The sequence below is a fragment of the Meriones unguiculatus genome, chromosome 1 (assembly GCF_030254825.1).
Source record: "Meriones unguiculatus strain TT.TT164.6M chromosome 1, Bangor_MerUng_6.1, whole genome shotgun sequence".
Classification (NCBI taxonomy): domain Eukaryota; kingdom Metazoa; phylum Chordata; class Mammalia; order Rodentia; family Muridae; genus Meriones; species Meriones unguiculatus.
This window is the reverse complement of record NC_083349.1, coordinates 99,131,035-99,151,215: the sequence shown is the minus strand read 5'-3', so window position 1 is coordinate 99,151,215 and position 20,181 is coordinate 99,131,035. Positions and strand designations below refer to the sequence as shown.

The following is a 20,181-nucleotide window of genomic DNA, read 5'->3' as shown; positions in this document are numbered from 1 at the left end:
TACTCTGCACCGCTTGTCATTTTAGAACCCCAACTCCAGGTGTTTCTACATACTACGGCTGTGTGTGTGTGAGGCTCCTGGCAATACACTGACGAAACTGAAAAGTGGAAATTTATTTTTTAAGTTAGATAAGACGGAAGTGTACCGAAGATATATATTAAAGAAGTGGTTGTAGAGCTGGGGACCGAGAAGGAAATATCAAAGGCGAAAACAAGTGCGGTGGGAAAATAAATCCCAGTAAGAGAAATGGGGGACCAGTTCCGCTTAAAATCTTCCCTTCTGCTGACTCAGATGCTCCATACAAATTTAAAATTAAAACTTATTCTGCAAGGAAGTTCAGGTACAGGAGTCAAGAAGCTGAAATCTGTAATCCCAACACTCAGGGAGGCAGAGGCAGGCGTATCTCTGTGAGTTCGAGGCCAACTTGGTTTAAAAAGTGAGTCCAGGACAGGCGGAGCTACACAGAGAAACTGTCTCACAAAAACAAACAAAAAGCTGAAATCTGAAAAGCCGAAGTTTAGAGCTGGAGGGATGGCTCAGCAGTTTAAAACTCCAGCTACTCTTCAAGAGGATCCAGGTAGGATTCCCAGCACCAACGTGGTGGTTAACAACCATCTTAACTCCAGTTCCTGGGATCTGATGCTCTCTCTTCTGGCACCTCCACAGGCATCACACATCCTCGTGGTACACAGACGCAATTCAGGCAAAACACACATAAAATAGATGAATAATTTAAAAATAAGATTAAAAGCCTAGCTTATCTTTAGCTTTTCTGTCCTTGGTTACGTAGGTGTGTAAATCTGCAAGCATTTGTTACTTATTTTGGAGACCAGGGCTCGCTGTGGAGCCCTTAGCTAGCTTGGAACTTTCTTTGTAGTCCAGGTCGCCCTCATCCTGGGTTTAAAAAGCAGTCACCACTACTCTTCGCTGTTTGTCCTTTTTATATTAGTTTTAGCATCAAAAATTGAGAAAGGAGGATGAATTAATTGTAGCTTGTTTGCCAGGGAAATTTTCTTCTGGTGAAGTGGGTAGTTCCCAACGTATTTTTATTTCACTCAAATTATAGAAATATAGCTCATTGGAAGTATGTCCGGTCCTTGGGTTGACTGCCCTATACCAAAATTTTTTTAATTAAAGGTGAAAATATAGAATTGGGAAATCAATTTTTGTCCCTCCCCCCTCATTTTCTTTAAGATAAAACAAGAAGCCAACTGTTGTGGTGATTGCCTTAATCTTAGTACTCAGGAACTCAGTCTGATCTTCAAGAGTTCAAGGCCAGTCCGGTTTACATCATTCTAGGAACACCAGGGCTATGTGCAAAACCTGTCTTAACAAGATAGTATTTCATTTGTTTTGGAGAGACTGACTATTTAAGTATTCTATGCTGACCTCAAACTCAGGATCTTCCCTGCTTTGCCTGTACTACCATGCCTGCTTTGTTTTATATTTTCATATAAAAGGTGAAGTTAGCAAACTATCTTCACATTCAACTGTAGGTTTATTGGAACTCATACAAGTATTCTAAATACTTGTTAAAACATTTTCAGTTTTCAAAGCCCTGAATTTCAAACTATGGATTATAGGCCAAATTAAAATGCAATTCTCATGCAAAATACAAGTCACCTTTAAAAATTATATTAGAGTATTCTAGTTGCAATTTACTGTGGAGGTGAATTAAATTTCCTTATGCATATAAAAATGGTAAATCTGTAATCTATCCACTGCTTTCCAGAATTATACTGTTGGTAGAAATTGGAGCATGAATGACTAGCATGGTAAGCAACTATAAATTAGGTCTACATACCCATTGCAGAAATAGTCATAAAATCATTTTCATTCATGAATAGCCCTGGCTCTGGAATCGGACCACTTGGTTCCTGTCCTAGAAAGAGAGAGAGGTTCATTTGTGTTGTTATTGTTTTGTTTTTTGTTTCTGTTTTTTTGAGGTAGCCTTGGCTATTGTGGAACTCACCCTGTAGACCAGGCTAGCCTCAAAGCCTCAAACTCAGAGAGCTGCCTGCCTCTGCCTCCCCGAGCGTTGGGGTTAAAGGCATGCTCCACCACCACCTGGCTAAGAGCCATGTTCTTAACTGCATCTCTAGAGCAGGACTTTTGTTTTGCTTTAAACTTTTCCAAAACGGCTTAATTGTAGAATGGGCAGAGTAATAGTAATGCCTCTGGTAAAGAGTCTTTGTCAGAATTTATTGACATGACCCTTTCAGTGGTTAGTACATGGAATGGCATATAAGCGACGGTTATTATTATTGCATGTCAATTATTATATAAGTATGCATGTATACATTTATATGCATGTGTATATCTCTCAGGTATGTACTGTATCAACTTTATTGTAAGATCTGAAAAGCAGGGAACAGATTACGAAACTGTAATGCACTCCTGTAATCCCCTCATTTGGGAGACAGAGGTATGATCTCATGTTTGAGGCCATCCCTTAGCTACCACATACACATACACATACACATAGACATACACAGTGAGTCCCTGCCACAGAACAGAAACAAAGCAAGTGAGAAGGCAAGAACAAGCTCCTAGCTTTTTAGTGTCCTTACCACCTGGAATGTCTTACTGTTTACATAGGTCGACAATGAGATTTAAAGTTGTGAGCAACATTTGGGGCTAAGCTATGAAGGACATGGACTATCAATTTCCCCATGTCTGCCCTAGGCCCACAAATCTAGTATTGCTCCCCTATCCCCAGGGAGCTGCAGCAATGGAAATTCTTGTTGCTGCCTACTGTCCTCAACAACAGCCAGTCTAATTAGAGGACTGGAGAAGTAGCCAAAAGCCTAAACCTGTAAAACGTTAGAGATTCCAGACAGTCATGGCCTTCAGGAAGGAGTTACTCCTGACTTTCTTGGCATTTCTAGCTACCAAGCTCTGTCATTTCTTTATCTAATGTTTTATATGATTATATCAAATTATATGATTTATGATTTACTATTGTTTATTATATTCTTGAGTCTTCAAAATAGTAATGAGCTATCTAGCATTCTTTTATTTTCTATTTTATTTAACTATGGGTTTTGTTTGTTTGTTTGCTTGCTTGCTTGCTTGCTTGTTTTAATTTTTGGTTTTTTGTTTTTGAGACAGGGTTTCTCTGTGTAGCCTTGGCTGTCCTGGACTCACTTTGTAGACCAGGCTGGCCCCAAACTCACAGAGATTCGCCTGCCTCTGTCTCCCTGAGTGCTGGGATTACAGACATGTGCTACAGCATCCGGCTTTATTTATGTTTTTTAAAACATGGTTTCTTGTGTAGCCCTGTCTGTCCTGAAACTCTGTAGACCTGTCTGGCCTCGAACTTTGAGGTCTGCCTGCCTCTGCTTCCTGAGTGCTGGGATTAGAAGCCTGCGCCACTATGCTTTAATCAAAGCACCTACTCTTGCTGTCTGAATGACTTATCTACAGCAAGCTGAAACACTGCTCAGAGGTTAGACAACTGTCTGATACCATAACATTTTGTTGAACAGTATCACCATTTTCTTCTGATCCTTACATCATTTGAAGTGTGGCTACAAATGATGGAGTTTTCATACCCAAGCTCAATTTCAACACTGTTGCTATTTCATTGAATACACAAAACTCTTGTTTCTTGCCTGAACTCCTATAAAGATTAACTAAGCTTTTATACATTCGTCACTATGAGTCCCATTTCCAGAATACTGGAGCTGTAGGGATGCTTTAGGTCAAGGCCACATGCTTTATGTGAGATCCAGCTATTCAGAAACAATCCACTTACTTTTGGAGAATGTTGGCAAAGCCAAAACATTCTATTTCTAGGACCCTTCTATTAGTTTGATGAAAGTCACCTAGAATAAGTATCATAACTTGTCCCTTTTACTCAACCAGACTTTGTTGGTTATGATGAAAAGTCACTGTTCAGGAAGAATGCACCATACAGGAAATGCCTGAGGCAATATTAACTTCAAGTGTAGTCAAGTGTAACCACAGTGGTGTATGCTTTCGAGAGCTGTGCACATCTGTTTGGGGGCTCCAGCTTCCCCACAGTATTTGGACTTTTTTTTTTTTTTTTTTTTTTTAAGTCTAGGGCTGGAGATGGTGCACCAACCTCTAATCCCAGGACTCAGGAGGCAAAGGGAAATGGGACCTCTAACTTCAAGGCCAGTCTACATCAGCAGTTCTCAACCTTCCTAACGCTGTGGCCCTTTAACACACTTCCTTACGGCATGGCATCCCCCACCCATAAAATTACTTCCATTGCAACTTCCTAACGGTAATCTTGTTATTGTCCTGAATCGTAATGTAAACATCTGATATGCAGGATGTCTGATATTGGACCCCTGTGAAAGGGATCAAGATACCCAAGTTGAGAACTGCTGGTCTACGTTGTGAGTTCAAGCCATCCAGGACTACAATGAGAAATCTTCTCTTAACTGATCAGGCTGGAGATATAATTCCATGACAGATGTTTGCCTAGGTTATGTGGGACCACACATACAAAAAAAAAGCTGACTCATGATGGGGCATTCCTATAATGCCAGGGCCAGGAGTCTGAAACAAATGGATCCAGAATGTAAGGTCAGACTCCACTACATACTGAGACTATCTCACCAGAGGGGAAATTTTGTGAAAAGTCTGCAAAAAAATGAAATTGGCCTTAGAACTGCTTGTGCATATGCCAGATGGTAAAATTCAGGTTTAAGGTGTACATTATGGATACTTCCCCTTCACTTTAAAAACAATATTTAAATTATTTCTACTTTTCTCTCTGACATGTCAATTGGGAGTATTTTAGATGTTAAAAAGATAATTTTAGAGCCAGGAATGGTGGCAGATGACTTGAACCCAAGCACTTGAGAGGCAAGGCAAGGGGGGGAGGATCAAAAGCTCAAGGCCATCCTAAGCTACACAGCAAGACCCGTCTTTTTTAAAAAAGGGAGGAAAGGGGGGCTGAAGAGATGGCTCAAAGGTTAAGACTACTGTCTGTACTTCCAGAGGTCCTGAGTTCAGTTCCCAGCAACCACATGGTGGCTCACAACCATCTATTATAAGATCTGGTGCCCTCTTCTGCCCTGCAGATGTACATGTAGACAGAACATTGTATACATAATAAATAAAATATTCTTTTTTAAAAAAAAGGAAAGATAACCGAAGGTTTTTTATAGCACCCTTTTAGATTCTTCTGGCTAGGCAATTATCTTCATATTTGGAATATGATAAAGAACACTTGAATCAAACAGGAATGATTTATATACATAATTTTTTTTGGATATTTTGTTTATTGGTGTTTCACCTGAATGTATGTCTATATGAAGGTGTCAGAATCCCTGAAATTGGAGTTACAGATAAATGTGAGCTGCCATGTGGGTGCTGGGAATTGAACTGGGGTCCTCTGAAAAAGCATTCAGCTTTCTTTACCACTGAGCCACCATCTTTCATACCCCAACAGGACAGGTTTTAATAAGAATTATGTAGTTGTTTCTTTTATTGCAATGCTTTCCTCACCCACAAACCAGAATATGATAGGACACCTTTAAAACCAGTATGCTTTAGTAACGCCAGTGAGCTCTTAGGTTTGGCCTCAACCCGTGTTGTCCAATATCACAACCAGTGGTCATATTTGCTGTTTACGTCCATGAATCTGTAGAAGAAGAAAGGAAGAAAGCAGTTAGTCATATCTTCACACATAGATGGTTACAGCTATATATTTTTGGGTGGAGTCACTGAGTCAGTGTTACTAGGAACTTACCTTCCAGAGACTAGAGTCAAACACAAAGTAGGGATCAAGATGGATGCCTGACATGAAATGGAATTTCTTCAGTGACCTGTTCTTTGATCACCTCCCCCTGATGGGGGGAGCAGCCTTACCAGGCCACAGAGGAAGACAATGCAGCCAGGCCTGATGAGACCTGATAGACTAGGGTCAGATGGAAGGGGAGGAGGACCTCCCCTATCAGTGGACTGGGGGAGGGGCATGGGTGGAGAAGAGGAAGGGAGGGTGGGATTGGGAGGGGATAAGGGAGGGAGCTACAGCTGGGATACAAAGTGAATAAACTGTAATTAATAAAAAAATAATTTTTAAAAAATAAAAAAAATAATTTGGCAAAAAGTGAAACTTTTTGAGAGACTTAGGAGCCAGCCTGGGCTATGTGAAACTTTGCCCTACAACACCCCAAATTACATAAATCTGTGCATTACATGAATGCATAATAAGCAAATTATGTGTTCAGGTATCAAGACTGAAATATAGTTTACTCTGTAACCATATTTAAAATGAGCTCATAAGCAAATATTCCATCCCATTTATTTAAATAAACAGACATGGCTTCTTTTGTGCACTAGATATATCAAAATGTGTATGATTTAAATTGTTTAAAACAATTGGGATTAGCCAGGTGCGGTGGCACACGGCTGTAATTCCAGCATTCAGGGAGGCAAAGGCAGGTGGATCTCTGTGAGGCCAGTCTGGTCTACAAAGTGAGTCTGGGATAGCCAAGGCTACACAAAGAAACCCTGTCTCAAAAAAAAAAAAAAAAAAAAAAGGAAAAAGTCCTAGCTGGGTGGTGGTGGTGCCTTTCACCATAGCACTCTGGAGGCAGAGGCAGGCAGATCCCGGAGTTTGAGTCCAGCCTGGTCTACAGAGTGAGTTCAGGACAGCCAGGGCTACACAGAGAAACCCTATCTTGAAAAACCAAAAACAGAAAGAAGGAAGGAAGGAAGGAAGGAAGTCCTTTAGGGCCATTGACTCTTTGGGTAAAGGTGCTTCCCACCAGGCCTGACAACCTGAGTTCAGTTCCCAGGACCATATGATGAGAGAACAGATTAAACTGTCCTCTGTATCTCCATGTGACAGGTAAAGCACAGAAAGGCTTATGTTTTCTTTCTGAATACTAATAATTACGTGTGAATTATTACATGTGCAATTTATGCTGATAACACCAGAAATGGAGCCCTTAATTTTCTCCCTCTCCCTGGGCGAAACTACTTCTTTGGGAATATAATTTTTAAGCAACTTATAATTTTTGTAAACTATTGATTTTTTTTTAATCTCTAGATAAAAAAAAATCTTATCTCAATACCTTTTAGTAAAAGAACTTCAACCAATGAATATTTGTTAAAGTATTGATGAATATATTCATGTTTTTTAAGTTTTATTTGGTTGTATTATTGTTATTTGAGACAGGGTCTTACTCTGAAGCCCAGACTGACCTCCAACTTGTGGCACTTTTCCTGCCTCTGTCTCCTGAGTGCTCGGGTTACAGGTGGGAGTTACCACTTTGGGCATCAGTGATCTTGATAGTGTACAAACAAAGTCAACTGTTTCAGTCCAAGCACAATTGACAGGATTCATTCCAGCTGCTTTAAATTAGAGTAGTGAAGCACTTACAGAATTAAAAATACTGAGTGGAGACCAGGAATGGTGGCACATGAGTCTAACCCCAGCACTCAGGAGACAGAAGCAGGCAAGACGACTTCTTTGGGTTCAAGGCCAGCCTGGTCTGCATAGTGAATTTCAGGACAGCCAAGGTTATGTGGAAAGAGAGAGAGAGAGGCCCTGTCTCAAACAAACAAGAATAGACTGCTGCCAGGTATGATGGCGCATGCCTTTACTCCCAGCACTCAGGAAGCAGAGGCAGCTAAATCTCTGGTGAGTTCAAGGTTAGCCTGAATTCCTAATCCTCCTGCCTCCCAAATGCTTGGATTATAGGCATGTGCCACTATGTGTCTCCATAGTGAGTTCCAGGCCAGCAAGGGCAACACAGTGAGACCCCACCTCACAAAGACAGCAGCAACAACAAAAAGGTCAGAGTACGGATGGAGTAACCTCTGAACTAGAAAAGCAGGAGCACTGAGAAACCAAAGCTGCAGTGCCTAGAACACTGGGACGCAGTCATGGAAGACACCATGACCAGGGAGCTGCAGAATCATACCATTCCGTTCAACAAACGTGATGGGCACACTGCAAAGGCTTCTGAGAGTCACAGAGCTAGAGAATGCTACAAAAGAAAGAAGAAACCCTTCTGCAGCCACACTTGTCAGCAGAAACACAGAAACACCAACTGTTGGATGAAGAAAACAGAAATAATCAAAGACAAAATTTACCTCTTTGTTGTTGTTGTTGTTTGTTTGCTTTTGCTTTTGGTTTTGCAGTTTTTTGTTTTGTTTTGTTTTTGAAACATGGTTTCTCTATGTAGCCTTGGCTGTCCTGGACTCATTTTGTAAACCAGTCTGGCCTCGAACTCACAGAGTTCCACCTATCTCTGCTTCTCTGATTGCTGGGATTACAGGTGTGCACCTCCAAGCCCAGCTTTCTATTTTTGAATTTTAGATTAGTTCAGTGCTGTAGTGAAACAGAAAGACTGACTAATGACTTCCAGATTACCAACCTAAATCTTAAAAATTCAACATTAAAGCAGAGAATGTGCTCAAAAAATATCTAAAAATAAGATGGAGTGAATCCAGTTCTTCACTAAGTGCTATTTACTTACTTTTCGATATTTTGGAGGTCCAGGAATAACAGTTTGTAACTCAGACAGATTTAATGACTCATCATCCAACTGACATCACTGATGCGTTGGGCAGGTAGTCCTGGGTGGTATAAGAAAACAAACTGTGCAAACCAGGAGGATCAAGACAAGAACCAGCATCCCTCCGTGGTCTCTGCTCAGCTCCCGCCTCCAGGATGCTGCGTTGAGTTCCTGCCCTGACTTCCTGGTGCTTTTGGTCCTAGTGTTTATTATCACAATAGAAACCTTAAGACCAACTCCAAAGCAGCAGGTCCAAGAGGCCAGGGACACCAGAAAAGTCCTGGTTCCTGGTTCCTGGTTCCTCATTATCCCACAACCTTGCCTGAAAGCTGTATGTGAGGTCCTGACTAGAACTGAGAGACAGCAACTGGAAGGAAAACTCATAGTTGGGCTAAGTGGACCAACCAACTCGTCTCCTTTCCCGTGCCTCACTGGAGTTTCTGCCATAACTTATAAAGAGTTCCCAGGGTAGCAGTTCACTGGTATCCAACTACTACACGGAAGGAAGTGTCCCTCTCTCCTTCTCTGCTCCCACCTGTGACTGCATAACAATTCTTGCTAAAACTCACTCTCAGTGGTCCTAGAATTGAGAGGCAACTAACTCCATCGATATTTTGCCTGACCATGAACGTTTGACACTCTGACTGCTGTGTTTAAGCCCACCCGAGGCATGAAGAAAGACCTACTCCAGACTCAGTGACACCTCAAATTTTCCTGCAACCAGAAGGAAGTTCATGACAACTTAAAGAACATTTTTAGGAAGATGATGAAGCTAGAGCTTTAGAACACTCTCTTTAATATTATTAAATGAAAATATTAGGGCTAAAATAAAGTTCAAGTACTACTATGATTATATTTCCAAGGAGTTTAAAAAGCTGGGCATGGTGCCGCATGCCTGTAATCCCAGCACTCAGGGAGGCAGAGGCAGGTGGATCTTTGCGAGTTCAGGGCCAGTCCTGTCTACAGAGTGAGTCCAGGACAGCCATGGCTGGACAGGGAAACTGTGTCTTAGAAAAATAAAATAAAATGAAACAAACAAAAACAAAACCAAGGAGTTTAAAAGAGTATTATATATTTTCACTGCTGTAAGCAGTCTTTATTTTTCCACTATGATAGCATCAAAAAACCCTTGATTTAGATGATTACAAAATCATTTTAAGAAAAGCCATAAAACCCAAACTGGTGTGTGACTCAGCTAGAGACAGGTGCACTGACTCATGTGGAGTGAGGGTTAATGTTCCTCTTTCTGAGGAACATTTCTTGGAGCATCCCCAAATTCAGAATTGCCACTGATTTCTAAGAAAATGTTGTATAAGAAAGAAAAATAAATTCTTGACTTTTACTCATGATATCCAACAGTGGATGGAAGTACGTAACATGTTTGCCTTCGATTGGAAAGTTGCTTTAAACATTGACAATTTCTAATTTTATTTTTTTAAGTGTTACGGATTACAGCCTGTAACATTTGCAGAACACAGTGTTCCTCTTTCCCATCTAATGCATGTGAGCACAAGCAACAAAACCTCCCTTATGAACAGGAGCTGAGTAATACAAGGACATAACACAGAAACAAAGAATTTAGGCTCTAAATGCTGTAGGGATGAGAAAGGACAAACCCACTGTCAACATTCATACAGTGATGTTCCTTGTTCCATTTAAACATAGGATTAACTATTTTCCAGGTCTTCATAATGTTACTCTTGAAGAGTTTAAGTTAGCCTGGGTGACTCCATTTTTAAATAAGGAGCCATCTTGACCAGGAGCTGAACTCAGGTACCAGGAAATATCACAGAATGTGCACCTGGCAGAAAACAAAGTTAGCTCTCCAAGCAACAGCCTCCAGGAAAACTCACAGAGTAAATGTTTAGTAAAAAATAGAGACAATCTCCCTGGCAATTGTGATTATGTAAACAATCACCTCTCCCCTATGGCTTTTACCCAATTCTGTAATGTCAAGGCATGAACCCCCCTGCTTTCTCTTATGGAAACATGAACTCCCCTGCTTGCTGTCATGGAAACCCCCTGCTCACAGACTTTTCCTTTAAGAACCCTGCTCACTCAGGGCTCAGGGTCCCACTTCTCTACTGCTGTGTCAGTGAGACTTGGGTCCCAAGTTCAATCACTCTAGTAATAAAGCTCTCTTGCTAATGCATCGAGTCACCTCCTGGTGATCTCTGAGGGTCCCATGATCCTGGCATTACACTCTGAGAAGCAGATAGTTCTGAGCCTACATCTTTTTGTTTGTTTGTTTGTTTGTTTTTTTATTAAGTAATTTTTAAATTTTTATTAATTACAGTTTATTCACTTTGTATCCCCCATGTACCTCTCTCCCTGCTCCTCTCCCAAACCCACCCTCCCTCTTCCCCACCCATGTCCCTCTCCCAGTCTACTGGTAAGGGAGGTCCTCCTCCCTTCCCTCTGATCAGGTCTCATCAAGAGTGGCTGCATTGTCTTCTTCTTTGGCCTGGTAAGACTGCTCTCCCCTCAGGGGGAGGTGATCAAAGAGCAGGCCAATCAGTTCATGTCATAGACAGTCCCTGTCCCCATTACTATGGAGGTCACTTGGACACTGAACTGCCATAGACTACCTCCGTGCAGGGGTTCCAGGCCATCTCCATGAGTGGTCCTTGGCTGGAGTATCAGTCTCAGAAAAGACCCCTGTGCCCAGACTTTTTGGATCTGTTGTTGTTCTTGTGGAGCTCCTGTCCTCTCCAGATCTTACTGTCTCCCACTTCTTTCGTAAGATTCCCTGCACCTGAACCTACATCTTGATAGAGAGAGTGGCTGAATAGTTGGCACACTCTCTTTTAGTCATGCATTTGAATCAGTAAACAAGCATATCGATGTGTGAAGCTTGTGTGCCTTGAGGCTTGGCGACTGTGAAGCTGAGGCTGAAGGGAAAAGACAGGTGATAAGCAATCTGCAGGGTTGGGTAGGGCATTTCCTCAGCATAGATAAGGTCTGAGCTTCAATCCCTGGTATTAATCAAAAAAGTCTGAAGAGGGTTGGGGATGTAACTCAGTTGGTATACTGTTAGTCTAGCATCAATGCAGCCCTGGGTTCAGTTTCCGGAATGGCATAAACTAGATGCAATGGCACACATCTGTCATCCAGCCAGAGGAAGATCAGAAGTCTGAGGTCATGCTTGGCTGTTCAGTGAGTTTGAGGCCCTCCCGGAGTTACACTCTTTCCTTGGTCTGGTGTGTCTGACCAGTTCTTAGACTGCCTCTCTTAATATGCTCACGCACCCCTACAGTCACAGTTTACCCCGTTAAACCTAGACGCTGGCTCCTTTCCTATTCCCAGGAAGAGTCACACGTCAGTCTGTGATGGATGGCTAGTATATGATGGATGGTTCAGTTTAAAATGGAGCCTTCTAGGGCAATGAATGAACAGTGAGATTAGACACAGCAACAGCTTTACACAACGTGGACTAACTTAGAACACGGCTGGCTCTCAATGTTCTAGAAAATTTACAGTGAGATGGGACTGGGGTCCACTGTTTCAATAACGTGATAAAGTGATGGACCCAGCACCTCCTTGGGATGTTTTCAGGAAACTGATGAAGCGCAGGCACTTGAGCACATCTGTCCCTAAAAGCGTGCAAGAAACCAGCTCCCTGATTACCTGCTGGAGATCCAGGGAAGGGACACCACTGAAGGCTTTTATGTGGATATTTATCTTTTATGGGATTTTTTTTTAGGTTCCTCTGTGTTGACTAAGTGTGGGAACAGGCAGATCACATCTGATTCACCAAAAAGTATCTCACTAATCCACCTCTAGATTCCATATGGTTTGCATACCTTGAAAAACTTTTCAGAAAAGCTGACTATGACTACAATGTAAGTAAAATATAAGTCCAATCACCATTTTATAACTTACGTAAGCAGACATCATTAGGTTATTTTCTAGTGGACAAAACATTTCCACAAACTGGATTACAAGAGTTTGATAGACTGTCTCTGACATGAACTCAATGGCTGGCTCTTTGACCTCCCCCCACCTCCCTGAAGGAGGAGCAGCCTTACCAGGCCACAGAGGAGGACACTGCAGCCAGTCCTGAAGATACCTGATAAGCTAGGGTCAGATGGAAGGGGAGGAGGACCTCCCCTATCAGTGGACTTAGAGAGGGGCAGGGAGGAGCTGAGGGAGGGAGGATGGGATTGGGAGGGTATGAGGGAGGGGCTACAGCTGGGATACAAAGTAAATAAACTGTAACTAATAAAAAAATAAAAATTCAATTAAAAAAGGAGTCTGATAATGAAGGCCTTTTAGATGGAGGCTAGTTCAGAACAGGCTGGGCACTACAAGCCAACAGGGACAAATCTATCTCACCATTAGCCACTGCCTTCTGCAAGCACCAGGAATTTTTTTCCTTCTCTGTCAGTGCTGGGGATTAAGCCAAGGTCTTGCACTTGGTGGGCCCGTGTTCTTCCATTAAGTTAGTTACATCTTCAGCCTACAGCTATTTTTTGTTTTATCTTTCTTTCTTTTTCCTTGAGACAGGGTTTCTCTGTGCAGCCCTGGCTGTACTGGGACTCTGTAAACCATGCTGACCTCAAACTCAGAGATCTACCTGTTTCTGCCTCCAGAGTGCTGGAATTAAAGACCTGTGCCGCCATTGCCTGGCCAGCTATATTTTTAAGCTTATATTTATGAAGCATAAAGAGCAAGCCTCTAACGATGTCACTTCTTCAGAAACTATGTTCATCACTCCCAATTAAAATTTAAATAAAACTACATAGAATAAATGCATATGTTCATTCCGAAAGTTTAGAGTGTCTTGTACTGAATGACACAATCTGTTAGAGACTATGCTAGCCAGTATTAGGATGACATTCTAGTCCATCCTTGGTAAGTGAATTTATAATAGACACCCTCCCCTCTTTCTTTAACAATCTGGTTCCGCTCCCCTTACAAAAGAAGTCTTCTTTCCTACGAGGACCCCAAGTCACACATTCCAGCTGAGGCTGAACTCTGGGACCATAATCCATCATCCACCCGAGAACAGTGAGCTTGATTGCTCCAATCTATACCAGTTTGCAAAGGCCAACAGAATCCTTTGAAAACTAAAAGCCAAAATAAAACAAAACAAAAACACCACCATTTCCACATTTGGGGTTTCTGGGGTTTCTACCAGGCCAGTAGTCACCATTGAGACAGCTAAGATCATATGGGCATGAAAGCACATGATTCATTATTTTTGTTCATTTTGATCAAAGTTTGGGAGAAAGTCGTTATAAAGAAAGAAAATCCCAATTGTTCTATTTTACCAATAAAGACTCAGGAGCCAGCTGCTGGAGGGAAAACTGGTAGCTAAGAGAGGCAGAGAAAGCACTCAGCTGACCTTCCTACTCAGCTCTTGTTCCTAAGGAAAAAGCCCAAAACCAAAAGCTAAAAGCCAAAAGACTAGCTTACTAGCTCAGCTGACAGGCCAGGAGGGAGAGGCCTGCTAGCTCACCCAACAGCCCAGGAGGAGAAAGCCAAGAGCTGAAAGCCAAGGAGCCAAAAGGCCAAAAGCTCTTCCTTCCTCTCCATGCTGTCTTAGCCTTCTCTCACAGTCCCTCTTTTCTGTTTACTCCCTGTTTCCTGGCTACTTGCCCTGCCTCTTGACCTAGGGAAACTTTATTTAATCCTTTGTACAGAAAGCTCTTGGATTAAAGCTGTGTGCTAGGGCGGGCTGAACCACACCATAACCACCTGTTTAAAATAAACAGAAAGTTCTCGGATTAAAGGTGTGTGATAGAGCTGAGCCTCTCCACAACAAGAAACAGGTTTTCATCATTCACTGTCTCTGGGTTCACAATGGGATCAAATGTTCTGCAACAAGAGAAAGACAGCAGGTTGGAGGTACTGACAATCATTCTGAAACCTATAGCATTTAAAACTAAATAAAATTTAATATTTTTATTTATTCTTTGAAAACTTGATACATGTCTACAGTATATTTTGCTCTTATCCACCCCATCCTACTATCTACCCCTAACTCTCCCCAGAGTCCACTGACACTCCTCTCTCCAGACTTGATGTTCCTTTTATTGTTGGTCGTCAGTATTATTATCATTCTTAACAGCACCCTGAGTGCAGTTAGTGCTGAGTGTACTAATGAATGTGAGACCATCCACAAGGGTATGAGCAGTCATCCATGGCTCCAACCCGCCCCCCAAAAGTGACTTATCCCCTTTCAGCAGCCCTCAACTACCAACCAGTTCTTAGCTATGAGTGGGTCTTCAGAAGCCCCTCCCCATCACTGCTGGGATTTTGAATGGCTTCATCTTGAGCAAGTCTTGTGCAAGTAACCCCAGCTGTTACGAGTTAATATGTGCACCAGCCATGTCATAACCCAAAAACAGCATTTCATAGCTCTCTTCTGCATAGCTGCCTTTTCTATTTTCTCCATCCACTCTCCTGCTATGTTCCCTGAGCCCTGAATGGGGGAAGTCAATATAGATCACCCACCTAGGCATTCACAGTTATATATCCTCAGGACTGTGACCAGTTATTTGCCTCTGCACTGACCGCTACACAGTGCAGAAAGGAGCTGCTCTGAACAGGTTGAGGGCAGCTCAAATGTGTGGGTAGAAACATAAATATTAGGAAGATAATTTGATGATAAGAGTGACCTAAACAATAGCTTCCTCATTATATTACGTGCTTTGATGACTTTGCCCATCTGTAGGCTAACACGAGTATTCTGAGCTTATAGGACACAAGGATGCTCAGCAGATTGCTTATTCAATACAATTGTGTGTGTGTGACAGAGAGAAAGAGAGAGCGGCAGCTCATCAAAAGAGGGCATCAATCCCCTGGGGCTGGAGTTACTTGATATGGGTGCTGGACAGAACTCCAGTCCTTTGCAAGTGCTCTTAACTTCTGAGCCATCTCTCCGGCCTCTACACTTTCTTTTTGATACTACTCTTTTACCAAAGTAATAACAATAAAAATAAAGCCTGGCATAATGATGCACATCTTTGATCCCAGCACTCGGGAGGTGGAAGCAGGAGGATCTCTGTGAGTTTGAGGCCGGCCTGCTCTGCATTGTAAGTTGCAGGCTATCTAAGGCTACACAGTGAGATTTTTGTGCCACCCCAACCCCTCCAAAAAAAAACCCTAAGATACTACCCTTTCATTTATTATACAAATCATTTGCAGAACTCCTCTTCAGGGATTCCCCCGGTGTCTAGCTTCTATTACCTTCTATTACTTTGTCTATAATTGTTGTTTATGTCACTTCATGTGGTCTTTGCCAGAAGTAGAGGGAGAGTAAACCAGCACCCCACAAGGTGAACGATGCTTGATACACACCTGCTTAGATTCCCACCACACTCTCCGTCCCTCTGTTTTCCTGCTCACATAAGCATACGCCGTTCTTCCTCCTACACAATGGATGGTCTCCCCAGACTTCTCTTTTTGACCCAAATTGTGAAATCAACCCCATGAATCTCCCATTTCTCTGAGAAAATAAACTCCCCTTTGGTTAAGCCTATTCAGGAAAGATTTCTTTCACTAGGAAACAATTCGAGGCCAGCCTGGTCTACAAAGAGTTCCAGGACAGCCAGGCCTACACCGAGAAACCGTGTCTTGAAAAAAATAAAACAAAATACAAAATCATACACCATGCTCACATGCTCAAGTGACATATACACCGGAGACATAGCTCCCCACACACTACAGACATACAAATTAACGGACTGATAAACATACACTACAGCACACATTCTTCACAGACACACTCCGCCCACCGGTACATAACACCAGCGACATATTCTTTCCATGTCACATATAGAGCTATCAGAAAAAAGAAAGGAAAACTGCGCATGATGACACCAGCTTCTAGACCCAGGAGGTGGAGGCAGAAAGAATTCAAGATCCAGGATAGTCCAGGTACATAGTGAGACTCTGTCCTCAAACAAACAGACAAAGGAGGAACAGAAAACAGTAGAGGCTTGACACTTTATATCCCCTCCTAATTGCCAGTAAAATAGCAGGAAGGGGGCATATAGTTTAAATGTTTAGGGGCCAGCATGCTGGCTCATTAGGTAAAGGCACTGTGGATCTGAGTGTGATCCCTGGAACTTACATGGCAAGAGAGAACTGACTCCTTTAACTTCCAAATGTGTACCATGTGTATCTACACACACACACACACACACACACACACACACACAGAGAGAGAGAGAGAGAGAGAGAGAGAGAGAGAAATGCAATTTTTGTTGTTGTTTTATTATAATTTTATTTAATTATTTATTTTACGTGTTTGGTGTTTGGGTGTTTTGTCTGCACACCAGAAGAGAGTATAAATCTTATGGGACTACAGTTAAAAACAAATGTGAGCCTCCATGTGGGTGTTGTGAATTGAACTCAGATCCTCTGGAAGAGCATCCAGTGTGCCCAACCACTGTGCCATCTCCCCCAGCCCCTTCTATTGGTTTTTCTTTGAGAAATATCACTGTGAAAGTCTGACTGGCCTGGCAGTCACTATGTAGACTAGGCTGGGCTTGAACTCCTGGAGAACCATCTGCTTCTGCCTTCCAAGTGCTGGGATTAAAGATTAGCCCCACAACATGCATGCACACACACCTCAGTCCCACAACCCCTGATCAACTTCAAAGCATCCAGTCAAATAGTCTGTTCCCTGTCTACCTGCCACAGTGAACAGGGACTTGTACTCTGAAAAGAAACAAACATACATTTCTGGACTTGGACATTAAACCACAGGCGGGACAGGCACAAACCACAGAGCTGAAAACCCGACTCTTAGGTTGCGTCTAGCTGTTGAACCAGGTAGGTTTAGTCAGGTCCTTTTCTTGTTCCCAGAATTTCAACGCGCAGGCATATCTCCACTCCTGCCCTCCCCACCCAATCAAACAGTGATTCTTCGTGGGGGACTGGACCGTCTCAGAGACAAAGCCCCCAGATTCTGACCTTAGAGGGTCCTCAATCAAAAGACACCCTACAGAAAAGCCTTTCCAGCCACAATCCTACCAGCAGCTTTTGCGTGAGTCGGTCTTTTAAAGGTTAATTCCCAGAAGGAAGATTCCCAGAGAAGAGTGGTGTTTAGACCCAAGAAGTCAAAACAACCTTCCTTCCGAAATGAACGAACTCCAGTTACAACGTTATTGGCTGGTGTGATGGTGCGACCTTTAATCCCAGCACTCGGGACGCAGAGGCAGGTGGATCTCTCTCTATACATTCTAAAACCAGGCCACATATTAAGTTTCAGGCCAGCCAGAGCTACACAGTGAGATTAAAGACTTGTATCACCAAGCTTGTTATCATGACTAGCCAGACTGTATTGTTTGTGAATGGGAGTGCCTGTGTGTTTTCTGTGTACAGACCAGAAGGTATCGGATCCCCTAGAACTAGAGTTATAGGAGGCTGTGAACCCTCATATAGGTGTTGGGTGCCAAATCTATTACCCTATGCAATAACAGAAAGTGCTCTTAGCCGCTGAGCCATCTCTCCAGACCCCTTTTCGTTAGAGTTTTAGAGAAAACAGCCACAAGACAGGGAAGCTGTAGGAGGAGAAAGATGGAGAAAAGAGAGTCATGCCTTTTAAGTTAGGCAGGCAGCTGTAGAAACGGGTGCAAGGGAGGTTCAGGTCTTTAAGGAGACAGCAAGAAAGCACACTTAAGAAAAATAAAAAAGAAGAAAAAGGAAATGTGACTTTTATTTTAGTCAGAACTCAGACAAGCTAGCAGGCTTAGCACTAAAATTCTTCAATCTTCAAGTAAGCCAGGAGTGGTGGTGCATGCCTTTAATCCCAGCAGGCAGATCGCTGTGGGTTTGAGGCCAGCCTGGTCTATAAAGTCCAGGACAGCTGGGGCTAGCTACCCAGAGAAACCCTGTCTCAAATACGAATACAAATACAAAACAAAACAAAACAAACAACAACAAAAGTAAGTGCATCAGGGGAGGGGTTTCTGGGAGCTATAAGTGCATTGTTTCTCAGGCTGGAGAGATGGCTCAGAAGGTAGGAGCACTGTCTGTTCTTCCAGAGGTCCTGAGTTCACTTCCCACCAACCACATGGTGGCTTTCAACCATCTGTAATGGAATCTGATTCCCTCTTCTGCTGTGCATGAAAAGTGTTCATATACATAAAGTAAATATATCTTTTTTAAAAAAGTGCATTGTCTCCTTAGTCCTTCCATCTCCTTAGCTTGCCTGCAGGTAAATCAGCTTGCAGAGGGTGGTCTTCCGGACAGGTGATGGAGAGACCCAGATGGAATGATAGTATGCAGTGTTTTAATCTTTGAGGTGGATCAGAATATCATGTGTCTACCCAGGGCCAGAGGAGTAGTAACTCAGATTTTTTTTTTTTTTTTTTGAGACAGAGTTTCTTTGAAGTCCTGGCTATCCTGGAGCTCAGTATGGCTTCAAACTCACAGAGATCCTCCTGCCTCTGCCTCCTCTGTATGCACCACAACACCTAGGCCAGGATCTTTTTTTTTTTTTTTTTTTTTTTTTGAGGAGGAGGAGGAGGTAGTTAAGATTATCTTAACTACAAGTAACAAAATCTAGACTACAATGGTTTAAATACCAAGCAGTTTATTTTTGCTATACAGTAAGAACATGGGGAAAGTAGCTGCAGGCTTTGGTTTAATGTTCTAATTATGGCAGCGTGTAATTTTCTCACTCTCCCCTCATGGTGCGAGATGACTCCTGCATTTTCAGGAGTCACATCCTGTTGCAAGCTACAGAGGGAAAGAGGAAGCCAGATTGAATGTTAGCTATATCTGTCCCCACTGTGTCACCTTATAGCCGGAAACATGCCACACAGCCTGCCGATTGTCTGGGAATCTATGCCAAAGAAAGCGGCTCTTACAGTCACAAGGACAGATGCTCGGGGACATAGTCAAGATGGTGGCCCAGGGAGAAAACTGTGCGGCTCTGGGAAAAGAAGCCTCAGATCCAGGAGGTGCTCAGGACTCTTGCCTGGCATCTTCTGAAAACTACGCTGCCTAAGTGCAAATGTTCCCTTGTCTCTGGCTATTTGGGGATCCTGCCCCACCACTGATAAAGGTGATAACTTTGTCCATACACTTTTAGTCATGGGGTTTCTGAACACAGTGCTGTGTCCCAGAGTTTTACAGCACGGTCTGCTGCTTTATATTTGGTTATTAATTATTTTGTTCCCGGAGGTATGTTTCTTACAAGCAACCCATCACTGGGTGTGGTGGCGCACACCTGTAACCCAAGCACTCAGGAGGCAGAGGCAGGCTGATCACTGGTCACAAAGTGAGTGCAGGACAGCCAGGGCTACATACAAAGAAACCCTGTCTCGAAAAACAAACAAAAACCAAAACCAAACAAACAAACAAAAACAAGCAAACTATCACACACCCCAAGTGATGCTATATAATCTTGCCTCCAAAATTATCCCTGTTTGGCTAAACAAAAGGCCCACATACCCGTGCAGGACAGAATTAGGAGCTAAGGTTCAAGGGCTGTGAAGAGAGAAGGATCATGGGAAAGAGAGAGAGAGGTACGAGAGGAGAAGGAAGTGGACCACCATGAGTTAACATCGAGAGAACCCTGAGGACAGAAACAATTTACTCTGGATTAGCATGGAGAGAAAGGGCTCAGATGAAAATGTGCAAGTATTAATGGGGATGTTGACTTTGGGGCTGGGTGGTAGCTTAGGGGTTTATATCTGCCCAGCCCCAGGTAAAA

At 42.7% G+C, this 20,181-nt stretch overlaps 1 long non-coding RNA gene across 1 annotated transcript in view; it reads right to left on the bottom strand.

The window, feature by feature from the left end:
• Positions 1-133: 133 nt before the first annotated feature.
• LOC132646337 (uncharacterized) overlaps positions 134-20,181 on the bottom strand; it is a 39,948-nt gene continuing 19,900 nt past the window's right edge. Inside the window, exons 3-4 of the long non-coding RNA XR_009584513.1 lie at positions 5,511-5,620; positions 134-1,882 (exon numbers count right to left, since the gene is read on the bottom strand). This is a non-coding gene — a long non-coding RNA (uncharacterized LOC132646337). The remainder of the gene's footprint in view (positions 1,883-5,510; positions 5,621-20,181) is intronic.